The sequence below is a fragment of the Otolemur garnettii genome, unplaced genomic scaffold (genome assembly GCF_000181295.1).
Source record: "Otolemur garnettii isolate 467f Iridium unplaced genomic scaffold, OtoGar3 scaffold00175, whole genome shotgun sequence".
Taxonomy (NCBI): domain Eukaryota; kingdom Metazoa; phylum Chordata; class Mammalia; order Primates; family Galagidae; genus Otolemur; species Otolemur garnettii.
Window position 1 is genome coordinate 678,224 of NW_003852570.1, and position 5,824 is coordinate 684,047.

Below are 5,824 nucleotides of genomic sequence, written 5' to 3' on the forward strand. Positions count from 1 at the left end.
ACAATAGGACCCTAAAATGTCCCCCCTAAGTTGCTTTGATGTTTTCCTGATGTCTTGATACCAAGAGGCAGGGATTTCAGGAAAAGGCTCTTTTTTGTCTTCATTCATTTTCCCCTCTCAGTTTCTGAAACAATTCTCCAGAATTTCTCCTCATAAAAAAAGGACTGAATGTGGAACTAGCTGGTGTCATTCCACTTTGACCTAAAAATTCCTTTGTGTTTGGGTGGCAGAAATCATTCTTGAAAACCTTTTCCGTGTCCCAATGTAGAAGAAAGAGCAAGTTGGACATCTTGAAAGGTGAAGGTCATCTTTGAGGAAGGGGTTCCTGGACTCCTTCCCTCCAGGATGAACACTGCAGTGTCATGACCCTTGGGGTTTTGTGTGCCCTGGAGATGGGAGATTTTCCTTTGGCAGCAGGAAGTACACACCCAGGGAATGTTGGAGCTGCAAGGAGAAAGGACCCATTTCCACAGCAGAGAGAAACAAAGACGAAAAAAACACACAGGTGGCCAGCATTCAGTATTAAGGGATGCACCCAGCAAGCACTGGTCCATGGCCAATGCCCCCCAGCAGCTTTTTCTGCTGCAGCCTGAGAGGAACTCGGTGAGCCCATTGCTGTCTGGGACTGCAAGCTCAGGATTCAAATCAATGCATTCCAGCAATCCTAAAGTGAGGAGCTTTCCATCAGGAAAGACGCAGAGTAGCCGTAAGTCAAAGCAGGAGGTGATGGTCTGTCCCGCTACAGCGATGTCCCCATCTGGAAACCCTCAGCTGGATTCCAAATTCTCTAATCAGGTATGTAATTCTGCTGACCATATAAAGTCCCAGAATTCCCAGCACACACCATACTTGATGACCCCATCAAATGCTACAGCCCACAGGTCTTCCACCCCCTCCCATGGCCAAACTACTACTCCAGAGCCCACACTTGCTCAGAAAACTCCAGCCAAAATGGTGTATGTGTTTTCTACTGAGATGGCCAATAAGGCTGCAAAAGCTTTATTGAAGGGCCAGGTTGAAACTATCTTCTCTTTCCACATACAGAATATTTCTATCAGCAAGATGGAGAGAAGCACAGCCCCTCTGAACACACAAATACCTGCCCTTCAGAATGATCCAAAACCTCTCCCACCACAGCCCACAGCTCCCACTACCCAGGACCAGAACTCTTCCCAGAACACCAGACTTCGGCCAACTCCACCAATTCTAGCACTAGCACCCAAACCTGCCTTACCCTCATGTCCCGTGGACCAGGATAGTCCTGGGGTAGAAAATAAATTGATTCTTTCTGTAGGTAGTCCTACCAGCTCCCCTCCACTGCCCCCAGATAGTACTGGGCCAAATTTGATACCTAACAACAGAGCAGTGACCCCTGCCTCCCAGGGAAGCAACAGCTCTTCAGCAGATCCCAAAGCCCCTCCACCTCCACCTGTGTCCAATGGCAAGGCCCCCATGCTGGGAGAGAACCTTGATGGCCTATCTCTGGAGCAGCAGGAGCACCAAGAGGGCTCCCTACAGACTCTAGAGACATCCAGTGTATGCTTTTCCCTGAAGAGAAGGAATTCACAGGAGCAAAAGTGGGCCACTCCCACAGAACACTAGGGTATTAGATGGACCTCAGAAAAAACCAGAAGGGCCAATACAAGCCATGATGGCTCAATCCCAAAATCTAGGTAAGGAACTTCTGCCCCAGACAGATGTGGGAGCTCCATTTGTCCCTCAGGGACATAGAGATTTGCTCTTTGCTCCAGATTAAATGGTTCCACCTTCTATAAACTCCCAGTCTGAACCCATAGGACCAAACCACCTGGACCACATCACTCCAGAGTAGATAGTGTGGCTGAAGCTACAGCAGAAGTTTAATGAAGAGAAAAGGAGGAAGGAGGAACGAGTGGTGGTCCAGCAGTTCTCCATCCAGGACATACTGAGCTATCAGCACAGGCCTTGGTGGATGTTCTGAGGGCCTCCCCCTCCATACCAAATGACTCCTAGTGAGGGATGGGCACCTGGTGGTGTAGAACCATTTTCTGATGGTATCAACATGACATATTTACTCCCCCTGAGGGGCATGGCTCCCCACCCCAACATGCCACGAAGCCAAATGCACCTCCCTGGATTTGCAGGAATGATTAACTCTGAGATGGAAGGGCCAAATGTGGCCAACCAAAGGTCTAGACCTGGTCTTTCTAGAGTCAGTTGGCCAGATGATGTGCCAAAAATCCCAGATGGTAGAAATTTTCCTCATGGCCAGGGTGTCTTTAGCAGTCCTGGCCAATGAGAACACATCCCAAATCCCCAAGGACTGTCTGAAGAGATATTTCAACAGCAGCTGGTGGAGAAACATCTGGGAATCCCCTCAGGGATGGGCATGGAAGGCATCAGGCCCAGCATGAAGATGAGCAGGATGATCCCAAGTGCCCAGCACCACATGGAGCCAGGGAGAAACCCCCATTTTTCCCTAGAATACTAGTTGAGGGCTCACACAGTTCTTCTAGGGGTGACTTTTCAAAAGGAATGCCTCCAAAAATAGGCCCTGCTCAGGAACTTGACTTTGGGATGGTTCCTGGTAGGATGGAAGGAAAATGTCAACCTGAGTATGAGCATGGGTTCCAACTCTGAGATGATACATCAGAAGATGAGAGAGGCCTGGGTAGGCTCTTAGGAGATGCTGAGACTGCACCTGGGTGGCTCAAATGTGCTGCCCACTCAGCAGAAGTTGGTACCCTTGTTGTTTAGAGAGCACCTCCAGTAGGAGTATGGCATGGGCCCCAGGCCCTTCCTTCCTATGTCTCAGGGTCCAATCCACAGAAATGGCTTGCAGAACCTCAGAGAACTAATAGGGCATGACTAAAGGACTAAGAGCTGGCTCAGTCACATGCCACTATGACCTCTAAACCCTTCCAGAAACACCAGCAGTCCCAACACAGTAGCTCCCAGTTAGCAAGGTCTGGGGTGGAAGCCCTTGGATATATCTGTGGCAGGTGGCCAGGTGCATTCCCCAGGAATTAAGTCTCTGAGGTCTCCCATGATACACCAAGTCCAGTCCCCAATGCTGGGCTTGCCTTCAGAGACCCTCAAGTACCCCTGGACTCCATCACAACTGTCAGGCATGATGATGGGCCTGGCTACTGCCTCTTTTTTTTTTTTTTTTTTTTTTTTTTTTTTGAGACAGAGCCTCAAGCTATCCCCCTGGGTAGAGTGCCATGGCATCACGCTCACAGCAACCTCCAACTCCTAGGCTCAAGCGAGTCTCCTGCCTCAGCCTCCCAAGTACCTGGGACTACAGGCACCAGCCACAAAGCCTGGCCATTTTTTGGTTGCAGCCATCGTTGTTTGGCGGGCCCGGGCTGGGGATTCGAACCTGCCACCTTAGGTGTATGTGGCTGGCACCTTAGCTGCTTGAGCCACAGGCGCCGAGCAGCTACTGCCTCTTCCATTAAGTCCCACCATGTCTTGGGGTCTGCCGTGGCTTTGCCTGTCCACCTCAAGTCTCCATAACTTCCTGCCCCATCACCTGGATGGACCTCTTCTCCAAAACCTCATCTTCAGAGTCCTGGGATCCCTCCAAACCATAAAGCTCCCCTTACCATGGCCTCCCCAGCCATTCTGGGAAGTATAGAGTCAGGGAGGCTCCTGCCTCCTACAGCCAGCCAAACTACCTCTGTGAATATTCCTGGAAGTCTTCCTTCTAACAGACTTTATACAATGCCTCTAGAGCCAATCCTCTCTCAGAACCTACTCTCTATTTTGATGTCTAGAATGTTCAAGTTTTGCCACATTGTACCATGACGCCATCAAGACTGTGGCCAACTCAGATGATGACTCCCTTCCAGCTCATTCTCCCAACTTGCCATCAATGAATAACATGGCAGGAATGGGCATTAACACACAGAATCCTTGAATTTCAGGTCCAAATCCCATGGTTCTGATGCCAACCCGTAACCCAATGAGAATGACCCAGTAACTTTCTCACTTCAATCAGATGCCCTCTTCGAATGCTATGGGACCCAACATACCTACTCATGGGATCCCAATGGGACCTGGCTTGATGTCACATAATCCTATCATGGGGTATGGGTCCCAAGAGCCACTGATGGTATTCAAGGACAGTTGAACTTCCCCCAGAGCTTCCCTCCAGTACAATGTCCTCCTCAGCATATTCCATTCCCTCACAATGGTCCCAGTGGGGGACAGTACAGCTTCCCAGGAAAAATTGGCTTCCCAGGAGAAGGCCCCCTTGATAGCCCCAGTAACCTGCCCCAAAGTTCAGCAGATGCATCACTTTGCAAGCCTGGAGGCCTGGGGGTCTTGACTCCTTCACTGTTCTGGGGAATAGTGTGCCTTTGGTGTTTACAGCCCAGATTTGCAGGAAGTTATCTGTCCTTGAGTCACCAGAATACCTGAGTCTGATCTATCCCTCATTATTCCATCAGAGAAGCCTAGCCAGACACTTCAATATTTCCCTTGAGGGGAAATCCCAGGTTGGAAACAGCCAGCCCTAGGGCCCTAGACCTGGTTTTTTACACATGCAGGGGAATATTGGGGAGCAAGCCCCAAAATGGGATTAGCATGACCTGGCATGAGAGGTCTAGGGCTAGTGGGAATTCAGGACATACCTCTTGGTACAGCTTCATCCATGCCAGGCCACAACCCCATGAGACCACCAGCCTTTCTACAACAAGGCATGATGAGACCTCACCATCAGATGATATCACCAGCAAAATCCATGGCCAGCCCCCCATGATAATCAATCCACCTGCCACTGTGGGCATGATTCCTGGCAAGGATTGGGAACCTGTGGAGCTCTACACTCACCCTGGGCCCGTGAGCTCTCTAGGCATGATGATGTTCTTGCAGGGAATGATGGGACCCCAACATAACATCATGATCTCTCCACAGATGAGACCCCGGGGCATAGCTGCTGACGTGGGCACAGGTGGATTCAGCCAAGGACCTGGCAACCCAGGAAACATGATGTTTTCATCTGCTAAGACTGGATATGCTGATCCTTGTCAAGATAAGATTCCAGGTCCTGAAAGCTGCTTTGAGGGAGTTCCAGGAACACCCACTATTGGTATGCAATAGGAGAACTGAGACCTAAGGGCTGCTGCGTTGGGGGAGGGAGGCATCCAAGAATGTATGGATTTACCTGAAAACAATTTTTTCATGTAATCAACAGGGTTTTTTTTTTTTTTAAGATCTATTTTTTTTTAATTATTTTTGTAGACTTACGTATCCATGATGGCATCTCATTCTGGGAATTTGTAGCCATGCTTTGAGAATTGCCATCAGTCATGTGTTGCACCATTCTCTGTTCTTTGGACTGGCTTCTCCCAGGATTCTTTTTCTGCTTTTTGGGGTTTTTTGTTTTTGGAGGGGAGGCTTTATTTTCTTGTGTACTACACTATATTGTACAAGGGATTTTGGCAGAGAATTTAGTCTTTGGAGCAAGAGGAGAACAGGAATGCTGGCTGTTTACTTTAGGTGGAGAATCCATCTTCAGACCTTTGGACTATTTTCTAAACCAAACTACAATCTCAGAGCAGAGTATTAATGAAAAGCACAAAAAGGGAACTAAGTTCACTGATGGGGGGAGTTTTTCTTTTTAAAAATAATGAAACTTATTATTTTTAGGTTTGTTTTTCAGTTCAAGTGCTCATCAGCACTGGCTGTCTCTCTCAGTAATGCAACCCACCATCATGTTTTACTCTTGTTTTCTCTCTCCAGTTTCTCCCTGTCTTCTTGGGTAAGCATGTCTTTTTCCTTTGTTGTCCCACTGGTGATCCTCTGCTTCCCTCCTCTCTTTTTTCCTTTGGCAGCTGCA

General features: G+C 48.7%; 1 pseudogene; it reads left to right on the forward strand.

Annotated features, from left to right (window-relative positions):
• Nucleotides 1-648: 648 nt before the first annotated feature.
• On the forward strand, nucleotides 649-5,085 carry LOC100955809 (annotated as a pseudogene).
• Nucleotides 5,086-5,824: the final 739 nt, after the last annotated feature.